Below are 15,335 nucleotides of genomic sequence, written 5' to 3' on the forward strand. Positions count from 1 at the left end.
GTCTGAAATGAAGCCAGAAAGGTGTGTGTCCTTGGGAGTCAAAGTGAGTCTGGGGCCCTCCACACATCCTGGGTGTTGGGTGATCACTGGGTCTGAGGGAGGGCTGTGGCAGTAATAAAAGGGGGGGGGCAGTGGGTAAGAGATGGGGGGCCCTCCAGAGCCAGCAGTGGTTGGGCTGAGATATGAGAGAATTCAGAGAGAGACCTGTAGGATTTAGGAACCACTTGGCCCTCACAGGTGAGGCACCTGGTGCCCTGCCCGGTTTCTGACATGCCAGTGGTGAAGGGTGTGGGGAACAGACTGGCAAGTTTGGGGAGAAGATAGTAACATTTTTGGACATGTTGTGATGGAAAAGCTCATGACATATGGAAGAAATGTCCAGAAGGACATCAGACACGTGGCTCTGGGGCTCAGAAGACAGATACCACATTCACATAACTTCTATTACAGTATAATGGTGAAACTATTGTGTTTTATTGTTGATTTCTTGCTGTACCTAATTTATAAATTAAACTTGATCACAGGTATGTGTGTATAGGAGAAAGCAGTGTACCCAGGGTCCGGTGCTATCCACAGTTTCATGGGGGGTCTGGGAGTGGATCCCCCATGGATAATGGGGGGCTACTGTATTTCTTGCTTCCTCCTTTTACGATTCCTATTTGAGTGTGTGCTTTATCACATGACATGTCCATGTACATAACTTATAAAAAATAAATACACATACACTGGAGGTTTGTGTTCAAAACTTTATTACTGATGGAATAGTACTACAGAAAAGGTTTGGAGACCACTGGGGGCCAAGGTGGCAACAAAGATACGTGAAGATGGAGGAGAAAAGATAGTTTGGGAGAATTGCAAAGTGTCAGGAGGTTGGAGGTTCTTTGGATGCTGACCAAGGTCAGTCAAGGTCAGGGCAATTAGCAAGTGAGAGAGGAGGAGGAGGAGAGGGGGGCTACGGACCCTGTTTACTCACTGCAATGTGCACAGTGCCAAGTGCAGGGGCTGGCACATGGCGGGGGCTCACTGAATGTTTTCTGAGTGGCTGAGTATTGCTGGGAGCAGTTCAGGTGAATAAAGGCAGAACAGAGCGAGGCTGAGGTGACACTGCAAAGAGTATACCTGAGAGAGGTCACCAGCCCCAAGGCAACGAGCACATTCATCACCCCATCAGGCGGGTGGCAGGTGGCTTTCACCAGTGGGTTCCACGCTTCTAGATTTCATAGATGAAAATGCAGTGGACTAGGGGCACCTGGCTGGCTCAGTTGGTGGAGTATGTGACTCTTGATCCCCGGGTTGTCAGTTCGAGTCCCACATTCAAGTCCCCCTCGAGGGCATAGAGATTACTTAAAAATAAAATCTTTAGAAACAAGATTCAGTGGACTGCGTTGGACTGGACTCCCCCCCCACCTTTTTTTTTTTTTTTTTTGCAAGCAAAAACATGACAAAGAAGGAGGAGAAACTCCAGACTACTATTATAATGAGAAAGAGACCATTTAAAAGAAAGCGCATTATTTCATGTAATTTACAGAAAAGACGTGATCACAAAATCAACTATCAACTGAGCAGAGGTTTCTTTGTAGAAGCCTCACTACACTGCCCTCTCCCCCCTGGGAGGCAGGCTTCAGGACCAGGAGGGCAGTGACATTGGCCCTTTTTCTTATAAAAGGGCTTGTGGACTGTGTCTAAAGTCCCACTTTGGGGGCGCCTGGGTGGCTCAGTGGATGAGCATCTGCCTTTGGCTCAGGTCGTGATCCCGGAGTCCTGGGATCGAGTCTCACATCTGGCTCCCCGCAGGGAGCCTACTTCTCCCTCTGCCTATGTCTCTGCCTCTCTCTGTGTATGTCTCTCATAAATAAATAAATAAAATCTTAAAAAAAAAAATAAAAGAAAAAAGTCCTGCTCGGGCATGGGAGTGGGACAGGATCTTGCCATCTGAAATCTGCCCCCTCCAGGGCTGGTTCCTGGGTTCCTGGAGGAAGAATGAGGAGACAGGGAGCTGCCGTGGAAACACATGAGATTCGGCTCTCTTACCCGCAAATGCTTCATCTTCGTCCTCCTCCTGCTGTTCCCCAGCCTGTTGACTGAGCAACACGGCGGTGACGCATGTGGGGCATATTCTGTCTGCGAAGAGTCTACAGTCTAGCCGGTGATCTGAAAACCGCATTGCCCTGGAGTGGCAATAAGAGAGGACAGAATGGGAGACCTGTGTGTCTCGTTCCGAGCCTGCTCTCAGCACTGACTTAATCATCTGAGCAGGGAGCTTGGCCCTTGCTGACATCTCACAGATGTTGAATGAATGAATGAATGTGAACTGGAACGGTCTTTGTTTTGTTTTTTTTTTTTCTGGAACGGTCTTTGAAGAAAAGATCAACAGTGGGCCAAGCCTTCAAGAATGGGCGAGATCTGGGGGATCCCTGGGTGGCTCAGCGGTTTGGCGCCTGCCTTTGGCCCAGGGCGCGATCCTGAAGTCCCAGGATCGAGTCCCGCGTTGGGCTCCCTACATGGAGCCTGCTTCTCCCTCTGCCTGTGTCTCTGTCTCTCTCTGTCTATCGTGAATAAATAAATAAAATCTTTAAAAAAAAAAAAAAAAGAATGGGCGAGATCTGTACAGGTGCGGTGGAAAAGGTGTTTGCACCTAGTGGAAGAGGGAGCAGCATGATGATGAACATTGTCAATCAAGGATATTCATTCAACAAATATTTGTTGAGCACCTACTATGTGTCAGGCATTGGCTATAACGGATCTAGTGGCCAAAAATACAAGTAAATAAATACTTAAGGTTATCGCAGAGAATACTCAAGATAGTGTTCAGAGCGTGCCAGGTGATGAGTGGGGCTTACTTTTGGAAGGGTGGTCCCAGAGAAGATGTTCCCGGGAGGCAACATTCGTCCTGCGATCGGGAGAAGGCATGTTTTAAGCGGGAGGAGCAGCAGGAAGGAGCTTGGTCTTGCCATCAGCTGGACTTGCCGTGTGATCTCGCTAAGGAAATGTCCAGGGCTCAGGGCCCGTTCTTAGGCAGCTGAGAGAGCAGGGACCAAAGATACATGCCTTCCTAATGGATCAGGACTCCAGGCCTTGGGAGGAGCAGGGGCTGCAGCAGAGAAAACATAGCCTGGTCCTTTAGAGAATACCTAAATTGTCATGAGCAGAGCATTAGGGGAAATAGGGACTCAGGATCCCCTCTACCCTGTGACATGTCCTCGGTACACCATGACCTGCGCACACCCGTGTGTTCTGCTTGGGTCATTTCATATAACGTCCACAGTATGCGTCCACATTCCTACGTAATGCTCATAATTCTGTTTTGAAACAGCAGCCTGGCCTTCCAGTCAGGTGATGCTGTCATAAGCTATTCAGTCACTCTCTTTTTTTCAAAAGTTTTATTTTTAAGTGATCTCTACACCCATCGCGGAGCTTGAACTCACCACCCCGAGATCAAGACTTGTGCACTCTACACATTGAGCCAGCCAGGCAACCCCCGCTTTTTTTATTTAGCTGATAGAGTGAATCTGAAATGAACCTTTGTTCAAAATTCTAATGGCTTAATACTACTAAGCGTAATTAGAAATAAATAGACTGTATTTTTTTTTAATTTACTTTGCTCTTTCCTCTAAATGGACAATTAGTCCAGGTTCATAAGAGGAGGCGCAGACGGAGAAATAACACAGGAGAAGCATAACACATCCAGGCCATCAGGCCCGACCTGGTTTCCAAGACTCCTCATTTCTAGGGACGATGGCACATGGTGTTTTCCCCTCCTTGGCGCACCTGCGGAGCTTCTGGTTTGGCTCTTGGCAGAGGCACAGACAAAATTCACGCAGCATGTGAGTCTTATCTTATCAGTCAACATGTCCAAGGAAAATGCACTCCCTCAGCAGCGTCCAGAGGCCAGAGGGTTATAAAGCCATGCAGGCCCCGGGGGAGAAACGGGTGGTGCTACAAGCTGTCAGGGCGAAGCAGGACCCAGGTGCCGCTTCGGAAGCAGGGTGCACTGTTTTTCACCTGAACAGGGTTGGAGAATAAAGGAGACAGGGACTCCTCCACCCACTCCACCCAAGGAGGGGTAAGTGCTGAGACTACTGTCACCATCTCTGTCCTATGGGAAGAGGGAACCTGTGGGGGAAGAGGAAGGCTCCAGAAATGCTTCCAGCAAGGAGAGGACAGCTCTGCTCCTGCCTTGCCTGGGGAGTTGCCAGCTCTGAGAGAGTGGGGTTGGGGGTGGTGAGCAAGTAGCTTCCCCTAACATCTCAGCTCAGATGCAGCACAGGGGGCTGAGTCAGAGCTAGTGAACTGTGGGAGGCTGGGGCACTTCAGAGATGCCACCTGCCCTCCAGCCTCTGCCCGGTCCTGTTCTCCCCCCATACCCACACCCCGGTCCCTGAAGGTGCCTCATCTTGCTCTTGTCTGCCAGGCTGACTCCCAGGGGCGCCAGGCCAGGCAGCTGATGGGGATGGTGGGTCTCGGGGGAGCAGCAAGGCAAGCAAAGTTTTGGGGGGATGGTCCAGCTACCTTTTTTTTTTTTTTTTAAGATTTTATTTATTTATTCATGAGAGAGAGAGAGGGAGGGAGAGGCAGAGACACAGGCAGAGGGAGAAGCAGGCCCCACGCAGGGAGTCCTATGTGGGACTCAATCTCGGGTCTCCAGGATCATGCCCTGAGCTGAAGGCAGGCGCTAAACCGCCGAGCCACCCAGGGATCCCTCCAGCTGCTGTTTTAGAGCCCTGGGCGGCAGCCACAGAGCCTGCCCCAATTCAGCCACCCCTGAGCTATCCTGGATGCTGTAGCAAGCAGCGAAGTGTGATTGTCTTGGTTTTCCTGAGAGCCTGTCCTGCAGTAAAAGACAAGTCATGTATGTTCTCAGGGCGTCAGTTTGTTGCTCCCTCCTTCTGGAACTTTCTTTCTGCAGAAGCTCACAGGCTGCCTCATCTCATCCATTCAGATCTCAGCCCAAAGGCTCCTCCTCAGAGGCACATTCCCCATCCACCCTACCGAACCCAGCCCCTCAGCCCCCATTGGCTTCCAACCCATCACTCCGTCTTACTGTCCTCACATTATTGTTATTTGGATTTCGCATATGTGTACAATTTTGAGGGTGGCTCCCTCATGCTCCATGAGGACCTTTGAAGCTGCCCCCACTTGGTCCAGGGCCAGGCACAGAGGACATGCATAGACAGGTCTTCCAGAGGGAATGAGTGTTTGGGTGGCCATCCTTGCCCCTAGCCATCTGCCACCTCCAGCTGGACTCAGCGTAGGTTCCCTGCTCCCCATTTCCGGGGGCCGAGGGTGACCCCCCAGAGCTCCTGACCATAGCCCCATCTCCCACCAAGACTCCAGCCCACGCTGCTGTTGGTGAGCCTGAGCGCAGCCTTTGGCTTGACCTTCCAGTATAGTTACAACATCGCTGTGGTTAACAGGCCCAACGAGGTGGGAGGTGGGAGGTGGGAGGCTGCCACCATGGTCCTTCCCCTTGTACTCCGCCTGGATGCCCACCTCTGTCTGGAGACCAGGGAATGATTTTAGAATCATTTCCCCATCCTTTCCAGGCATACTGGGACAGAGGGGTGGGGTAGAAGTACACCTGAGTTCCCTGCCTGTGGCTTTGAGCCTCAGTCCCACTGCCCTTCCCCTGGGAAGACCACTTGAGAGAGACTGGGGTCAAGGAGGTTCAGGTTCCTCCCTGAACCATGGAGCATCTAAGGATCAGGATGGGGTGAAGGCAAGCAAAGGAAAAGGAGAAGGGGTCCTTGTTAGGTGGAGAGGATCCTGAGGGCAGAGTGTCCCCAAGGCCTCGTAAGGCATATGAGTCAAGAGAGAGGGACAGCCCCCTCTGATCAGTCAAGTTGAGGATGGAGAACTGACCATGGCTTTGACCTCATGGAGGGCATGAATGACCTTTACAAGAACAGCTGAGATGAGAGCTGGAGGCAAACATTTGACTGGAGTGGGTTCAAGGGCCAGTGGGTGGGATGGAGGAGAGACAGCAAAGACAGGCAGCTAGCTATTTGCAGGAGTTTTATTGCACAAGGGAACAAAAAATGAAACTCAGTGAAGGGAGATGAGGGAGTCATATTAGGTTTTTATAGGGCAGGAGTCTTGTTTGTGTACTGAGAGGGAGTAGGCAATAAAAAAAGGAAGGAGCTATGATGCAGGACACACAGGGGACAACTGCAGGGAGAAAGCCCCATAAAGATCAAGGACAGGACCCATGGTCTATTACCATTCATTTGGGTATGAGTTCTGTTGTACCTTTATGATGTCATTCGTTTATAATTATATTTTATTCACAACTGTTTTATAGGAGACACTGTACTAGTTGCTCATAGTGTGTGTTAATATACTTACAATGATCTTTTTTCAGTCATGAATGTACCATCACCATATCATACTGCATGCTCACGAGTTCTCTATTAGACATATATTATCTCTATAACCTATGAGGAAACTAAGGCTTATGGAGGTTAAGATCACTTGCCCAAGGTCACACAATCAGTAATTTTCTTTCTTTCTTTCTTTCTTTCTTTCTTTCTTTCTTTCTTTCTTTCTTTCTTCTGAAGCACATTTCTTTTCTTTTCTTTTTTACAATTTTATTTATTTATTTAGAGAGAGAGTGAGAGAGAGAGCGGCGGGGTAGGGATAGAAGAAGAGAGAGAATCCCAAGCAGACTCTCCAATGAATGTGGAGCCCAATGTGGGGCTCGATCTCACAGCCCTGCGATCATGACCTGAGCCAAAACCAAGAGTGAGATGTTCAACAGACTGAGCCACCCAGATGCCCCTGGGTGACTTTTTAGCAACCTTTTGTGCAGTCTGGTTCCTCATCTCACTCCACACTACAGTAGGCTTTTTTATTCTCAGATGACAGCAGAGAATCCATTGTGTCCCAGGGGTACCGGCAGAAACACCCTTCAGTACAATGACAAGGGGCAGCTGAGAACATTACATCATCATCTCTCATGAGATGCCCAGTGTTCTTGGCTGCAGATAGAGAATGGTTTCCATGTCTTAAAGTCATTATAGGTTCCATTAGAAAACCTACTTGGAAGACACAGAACACTCATGGACAAGATGCTCATGCTGCTCCTGTGGTCTTGCACTCTATCCTTGTTTCCTCTCAGTGGCTTACCGGGGTCGCTGATAGTTGGCCTGCTGTTTGACAGGTGTTGCAGGTAAAGGAGATGTGTTGCCCTCACTTAAACCACATTGTCTCTAGATTGTGCATGTGGTGGGAATTGGTATGATCTTGAAAATCAAGAGGCTTGAAGTCCAGTTCCCACTTGGCCACAGACGCCATGCCCTGGAAATAAGCCCCTGAATTTCTCGGGACTTCTTCCCATGTCCATTGCACAGAACAACATTCCCTCCATCATCTACCCCATGGAGGGGGCACAGCCTTTGAAAGAAGAGTGCTTGATGGCACTTAGCATATGCCTCAGCAGTGCAGTAAGTGCTTTGCTTGTTCACTGGGTTTAGTTACAGCCAGGTGACCCAGGGCTCCAGGTTATAACAGCTGCAGCCCCTCCCTGGGTGGCCTCGGCACCACTGTTGTTCTGAGGTTTGGGGTTCAGACTGAGTCACTGCACATGCTCCTGTCTCGTGCCTTGTGCAAGAAAGAAGAATATAGTTCTTTGTACTTTGCTTGGTTTACCCAGCAATCTTCATGCCCAAGCCCGGGTGCTGCAAGGACATGACTCTGCAGATAAGGAAGGATGCCTAGGTCAAGGTTCCCAGAAGGAAGGGTGTGAGCCGAGGTCTCAGGGAAGGCACCATGGCATTCCATTTGACCAGATCTCACTCTTTCTTTTTGTTTTCTTAATATTTTATTTTTAAGTAATCTCTTAAAACCCAATGTGGGGCTCAAACCGATAACTCTTAAGATCAAGATCACATACTCTACTGACTGAGCTGGCCAGGCGCCCCTAGATCTCACTCTTCAAAGTTCATTATTACACTTAGCACTTGATGTGCCAAGGTTGGCAGTTTGTAGGAGGTAGTGGAAAGCCCTCTAAAGAAAACTAACATTTAAAAAACCATATCCATTCAATTTTCACACATTAAAGAAAACATTGCTGGTGAAAATTACTTATTTATTAAAGCAGGACCACAGGACCTCCTCCTCTAGGTACTTGATTAACAATCTGCCAGATGTTGTACATTTGAATGAAGAAAACATTCAGCATATTGGAATGATTCACAACACAGGCTTCTTTGTAATTCAGACTGTGCTGTTCTCAGTTTCACCAACAGTGATTGGGCTGTTCTAGAAGCCCAGGCTGGGCCACCACTCTCTTGCCTGAACCCCACAGCCCCAGACCTTGGGACCTCAGTGATGGTCTCATCACTGCCTTCAGATGAGGACCCTGAGCCCAGGAGGTTCGGTGGAGCCAGCCTGTCCAAGTGGGATCTGGGCAGCCCTGAGCTAAGCTAAGGCTTTCCGGGCCTCAGGAGGCTGGAGGTGGGGCAGCCATGTGTGCGCTGTTTGTTCTCTTCGGGCCCCAGACCTGGCTGATCATCTGCTCTCAGAGTTCCAGCTCTGGTGGCAGTTCTCTCGGGGGGTGTGGCCACCCCAGGTGGCTGAGAAAACCCGTGTGCATACCTGGTGAGCCCTCACCGTTGCCTAGCAGATGGTTTTCGTAGAACTCCTATGGCTACCTGTCAGGAGGGGTTTCTGGGTTTCTGTTTGGAGACACCCACACATGCACACACACCCATTCCTGGCAGCAGAGCTCCCCTCCCCCGGTACCCCGCTGCTGACTGTGTCAGTCAGGGGCCTAATGGTTCTCAAAGGTGGGCAGAGAGCGGGGACACCACAAAGGGTGGTGGTGCAGAGTCTGCAGCCCCCCCCACAGCTGGTGCTCTCTCTCACCTCCTTTGGCAAGGCCCGCGCCAAAGTGGGGGCAGGTAGGCAAAGGAGCCATTGTTGCAAGTCAGCATGGAGCGTTCTGGAAAGTAGTGGTGGATCCTGGGGGGTAGGTAAGGTACATCCAGGGCAGTTCTGTTTTTCTTATCTTTTTTTTTTTAAGATTTTATTTTATTTATTTATTCATGAGAGACACAAAGAGAGAGCAGAGACACAGGAGGAGGGAGAAGCAGGCTCCATGCAGGGAGCCTGATGTGGGACTCGATCCTGGAACTCCAGGATCACACCCTGAGCCAAAGGCAGACGCTCAACCACTGAGCCACCCAGGCATCCCAGGGAAGTATCTTTAAAAACACACTTTTAGGGCACCTGGATGGCTCAGGAATTGAGAGTCTGCTTTAGGCTCAGGGTGTGATACCAGGGTCCAGGGATAGTCTCACACTGGGCTCCCCTCAGGGAACCTACTTCTCCCTCTGCCTGTGTCTCTGCCTCTCTCTGTGTGTCTCTCATGAATAAATAAAAAAAATCTTTTTTTTTAATTTAATTTAATTTTATTTTATTTTATTTATTATGATAGTCACAGAAAGAGAGAGAGAGAGAGAGAGAGGCAGAGACACAGGCAGAGGGAGAAGCAGGCTCCATGCACCGGGAGCCCGACGTGGGACTCGATCCCGGGTCTCCAGGATCGCGCCCTGGGCCAAAGGCAGGCGCTAAACCGCTGCGCCACCCAGGGATCCCCAATAAATAAAATCTTAAAAAAAAAAAAAAACACAACTTTTACCTGGAAACACAACTGATAAGGTTTTACAAGGCATCTTCCGAGGCAGCTGTACCGTTTACCCTGAGGAGGAAGGGCTTCAAGCAAAAGGAATACTGAATTTGAAGCCTCGATCAGCAGGGGAGCGAGGTTTCTCAACTCCAGTGAATTTTTTTCTATTTAGAAAAAAAGTGATAGAAGTAATCCATGCTTTAGAAAAATCAGAAAGCAAGTCAAAGCAGGAGTTGTCCTCAAGTTCTGCTCCCCAGGGACACACACCTGGTGTGTAGCCAGCAGCCCCAGCTCTGCAGTTAGGAAGGGGAGGGTACCCTCGCGACACCCTGGTCTGAGGATCCTGCAAGGCTTGCCTTATAAGTGCAGGCCACAGGGCCTAGTCCCATCTCCGCGGAGGGTGGGGGGGGGTGCTCGAGCTGCCTGGCGGGGCGGCTGACTCCGGGAGCAGCAGATGGGACTGGATTACATCCCGGGCTCTGGGCTCTGAACCGCAGGAGGCTGGGACTGCTTCCCCCTCCGACTCCTGTCTTGCTGGAACCAGGCATCTCCTGCACACGCCCTTCCCATGCCCCTGGGAGTGGCGGCCTCCCAAGGACCTTAGGGCCACTCTGGGAACAATGGTGGACATCCTTAGCATCTCGGGACTCTCCCTAGCACAGATCTTCAGGCCGCTGGCCACCTTGGGCAGGGCTACAGGTCCCGCAGATCGCCAAAGTCAAAGGCAATGTGGGTGGCCAAAGCCCTCAGCTCTGCCACATTACTGGACGACATGGTCAGGTGAGGCCGAAAGGTGACCTGTGGTTGGGTGACGAGCAGCTCGGGGGACGTGGGTGGGGAGGGCAGCTTTGGTGGGTGATGGGGACAGATGGTTCCCCGGTATGGAAGGGAGAGCCTCAGAGACAAGGGGCGCACAGCTCGGGGATTCTGCTATAGAGAAGATGCGGGGGGGCCTAGAGGGAAAAGGGTTTCCCAGAGGGCACTATGCAGCGTGCTTGACTGCTGACAGAATGACCCGGGCAGGGCAGAGGGTGCAGGAGCCAGCAGTGGTGGAGGGGCCCTTGGACATTGTCTTCTGGTTGCTTCTATTGCCTCAGGAAAACAGAAGGCCAGGCCATCGCAGGTGGGGCGGAGGGACAACAAGCCTACAAGAGCATGGAGGGGGAGTGTCTGGGGGTTCAGTCAGTTAAGTGGCTGCCTTTTGCTGGGGTTGCGATCCCGGGGTCCTGGGATTGAGCCCTGCTCCCTGCTCAGTGGAGAGCCTGCTTCTCCCTTTCCCTCTGCTCCTCTCCCTGCTTGTGCTGCTCTCTCTCTCTCAAGTAAATAAATAAATAAAATCTTAAAAAAAAAAAAAAAAGGAACAGCGTGGGATTGTTTTTGTTTTGTTCATAAACATTTCCAAATTACCCAAATTCCACGGGGTAGATTCACCACCAGGGACCTTGAAGAGACTCAGAGCCCAGCAGGTGCTCAGTGAAAGGCCATTGGCAGTGAGGGTTCCCAAGTGCAGCTGAACTTCAGCAGGAAACTGGGAAGAGGCTGCCTGCCCCGGTGCCCAGGCTGTGCCGTCTGTCCATCCGTCCATCCGCCCACCCTCCGTGCCCTCACATGGCACTCAGCAGCAGCCTGTCCCCTTTGCTCCGGTGATGGGATCCCCTGCTCAGTGAGGCTGACGAACATGGTGGCTACCACGTTCTCCATCCTGGCTAGCGGGGCTTCCCTGAGCCTTGGCAGCACCCCAGGCCCCGAACCTTCCAGAAGGGGCTCCCATAGGCCCAGCGCTGGGCCCCGCCTCCCGTGGGGGAGTGGATGCTGTCTCTAGCCACAACAGTAGGAACAAGGCGCAGCTTCCTTCCCTCCAGGGCTCATGCTTTTAAATCACAGGCCTGTTAAGAAAAACGATGCTCTTCCTGCAAAGTGAATGAATACCCTGTCTTTTTAAAATTAGGATGATTTTCTCCAATTTTGAGTGTGGCCCCCCTCTGTGGCTGGTCCCAGGCAGCCCCATCTCTGCAAGGACTTGCCCCTGCTGTCCTCGCTCTCATGGGGGGTGACTCTCATGGGGGGTGAGAGGAGGGAGTCAGGACACGGGGAGGCCCGCGGAGGGTGCCCCAGCTCCCCGGGACCCCCACCCCTCAGCTCGGAGCGCTGGCTCCCTCCAGGCCGGCCCGGACGCTGGCACTCGGGGCCCCTCGCTGCTCCAGCTCCTCTCTCTGCCCTTCTTCCCCGAGAGCCCGCGTTTACCTTGGTTCACGAGGGTGAGGAAGAAACAGCTGGCGAGGGAGGGAAGATTCAGGCGCTGTGGGCTACCGCCCCTCCCGCGCCTGCAGGTGGCCCTGGACGGTGCCCACCAGAGGCCGGGCCGCTGCCAAGACGGGAGATGCAGGCGCCAGTGGGACAGGATGATGGCGGGTTGGGGGGCTGGGGGTGCATCCCCGGCAGCTCGGGCGCGGCCGGTGGAGAACACGGTCAAGGTCAGAGTCAGCCTCATGATTGATGGATGTTGAGGGCTGGGAGCTGGGAGCTGGGAGCTGGGCCCGGTGGGTGTGGTGGTGACGGGGGCACCATCACAGGGTCGGGGACCCCGTTGTGGTCAAGTAGCACACCAGGACAACAGTGGGCTGTGGCCGGAGGTGGGCCGAGCTGGCGGGGAGCTCCCCCTGCCTCCCTGAGGCCGGTGAGCTGCCGTCAGCCTCAGGAAGGCCCAGGCCTCCTCTTGGTGCCCAACCTCTTCCCATTTTGGCCTCTGCAGCTCCTGGGACCAAGGTGGGACCTGGGCTGCGAGGGGCGGCTTGTGTGCCCAGCAGCAGGTGGGGGTGGGCAAGCAGCAAGGATGAGGCCTTCGGGGGCTGCTGGCCTGTCCATGAACTTCTGGTCCCTCAGAACTTCCGGTCCCCCGAAAGCCACTTGATTTCACCACACCCACCAAACATTTCCTGCGCCCCCCTGAGCGGCAGGGTTCTACGCTCTAGTGCGGTGTCCTGGAAATACGAGGGTGCCAGCATGCCGCGCTGTCGGCCCTGGACGGAGGAAGCCCGGGGGGAGGTTCTGTCTCCAGATCTGCCTCTCCCCACGTGCCTGCCTTGCTCTTCTCTTGCTACAGACCCTTTTTCTTTGCTGCCCAGTCCCCGAGAGCCCCCCAGTCTCCTACCAACAGTCCTCTCCCCTCCGCTGCAGAAGGCCAGCCTAGGCTGGAATGGGCTGGGGGTCAACCCCATGTCAGGCTCCCAGGGGCGGGGACTGGTTGACACAGCTTGGGTCAGGAGCCCAGCTTGGACTTGCTCAGTGGGGCCGATGGCAGCCTCACTGTCTGCGAACATGGTTCTTCTGCTGTAACTATCACGCGCAGCTGGAAGGGTGGAGATCCGAGAAAAAGCAGGAGGGAGGGAGTGGGGGGAAGGGGGCCGCTCCCAGAAACATCGCAGGGTGCTCGGCTAGCCCAGTTAGTGTTCGAGGAACGTGTCAGGAAGAGGGGGCATCAGGTTTCAGGGACTCATGGGATGTTAGGAGTGGGGGACAGCCCAGGCACGAGCCACCGAAGCCACAACAGCACCTGTGGATTTCGGAAGTGCGGTGTGTGCCCATGTCCTGGGGGCAGGGCCAGGAGAGGCAGATCCAGGGGCTCAGAGGGGACACCGCTGGCACCTGGAAGCCCAGACAGAGCCAGGCTCAACCCCAGGCCTCTGGACTCCAGATCACAGCTCTTCTTGCCTGCCACCCACTGACTCCTTCCCATCCAAGGGGGCCCCTAGGCTTTCAGGACTCTTTGTTGTCAAGTCAGGAAGGGTAAGCCAGGGGCCTGGGCCCTTGGGCCACTCCTCACTGCCCCGGTGCCCTTCAAAGACATGATTTACGTGTCTGTGGGCATGGAGGCCTCTCACTCCCGGTATGCAACAGTGGGTGTTGGCAGGACCCACACAGTGGTGATCATCACCTCGGTGAGTGACGGGGAAGTGCCCTTCCCCTTGTAGGGGCGAGGCAGGCACACAGGAGCCCCAAGGGGCTGCTGAGAGGTGCAGTGGTACTGGTCCTGGGGTCACTAGGGGGGCGTAGACTCCTGGATGTCCACATACTGACGGACCACTCGTGTGACCTCCACCAGGCCACTTAGCTACCTTCAAATCAAGTTTCTTCCTTTGTAAAGTGGTCGTGGGGGTTGCGCTACCCAGTGTGCTGATGTGGGAGTTATTGTTGCTGTAAAACTTATCTCAGAGTTTTATATTTAACATGTGAAGCACTCACACCTTGCTATATATGCCACGTTAAGAAAGTAAATCAACAGAGGAATGCTCGTTCACGAGATCAGGTGGCCGTGACCCCAGAGTTCCTTTCTGTAGAACCTCTCCAGGGGTTGTACTATTGTTTTGGTTACTGTTTCTTGAGTTAGCTGTGAGGCTGAAGATATTTTAGAAAGTCATTTATTATTTGCTCATACTTTCCCCAGAGCCAGTTTAAGCCCCAGCCAACTTCCAGGGGATTTAAGGAGGTGAGAGCAGGAGGGTGATGGGAAGGGTAAGCCCAGGCCCGGCCCCCACCCTTCCTGCGTGGAGTCCTGTCCACTGACCTCCCGCTGACTCCCTCCTTCATGTTCCCTTCTTCTGGGCGGGCCTGACCCCTCCTGGGAACCCTGCCCTCTAGGACCCTCTGCCCACCGTCCTGCCCAGGACCCACACCTACATGGAGAAATAGCCTCGGGTGCCAGGCCCACACCGTGAGGTTGGTCTTCTTCCTCTAATTTTTTGTACAAACCAAGGCTGCTTTTTTGCTCATGTTGGGCCCTCACTGAATGGCAGCAATAATCCTTGTCCATAGGGCTGCTGGGAGGATTAGAAGTGACCACACAGGGTCTGGCACCAGGTCGGCCCTCCGTGGGGCACTGCTGTTGGTGCTGGTGGCAGGTACGGAGTAGAACTGGAAGTGTTATGGGAACCAGAAGGATGTAGGGAAAGTTAGTTGGAAAGAGCGTGGCTCAAGATTGGAATATTCAAGAAGGAATATGCATGTCCAGGGAGTGGAAAGGGCAGTGTGCAAGGTGAGTGGGGCCTCATGGGAGGCCAGACTCCAGACGGCCACACTGAATCCAAGCAGCAGGTATTGAGGGGTGGGGGGGGGGGTGTGATTTTATTTATTTATTTTTATTTTAAAGACCTTATTTATTTATTCATGAGAGATAAAGAGAGAGGCAGAGACACAGGCAGAGGGAGAAGCAGGCTCCCTGCAAGAAGCCTGATGTGGGACTCGATCCCGGGAGCCTGTGATCGCGCCCTGAGCCAAAGGCAGATGCTCAACCACTAAGCCACTCACGTGCCCCAGGGAGCTATTTTTAAATACAAGTTTTATGACTATTTGGGTATGGGAAGATGACCGCCACTGAAAGGACAGTTTGTCACAGCTCCCTAGGGAGGGGACGTGTTCTAGTTTCTGTATTTGATGTTATGATGCTTTGACACCTTGGGGCCTTCCTGACTTTGGAGGGACTGCGCCCTGCCTCCCACGATTAGCCAATTTCTAGAAAGAGCAAACAGCTTCACTGGCAAGTGTACCTTTCACGTGAAATCAGCCAATCCAGAGCCCACACACCCAGGCACATCTGCAGAATCTCACACTCTGAGCCTCTCTCCCTCAGCCCTAACCGCCCCAGGGCAGGTACCAGACAGCTAGGGGCGGGCCTCTGCACCCCCAGAACCTGCTGAGGTCATTCAAGCCAGCC

The sequence above is a fragment of the Canis lupus genome, chromosome 3 (genome assembly GCF_048164855.1).
Source record: "Canis lupus baileyi chromosome 3, mCanLup2.hap1, whole genome shotgun sequence".
NCBI lineage: Eukaryota > Metazoa > Chordata > Mammalia > Carnivora > Canidae > Canis > Canis lupus.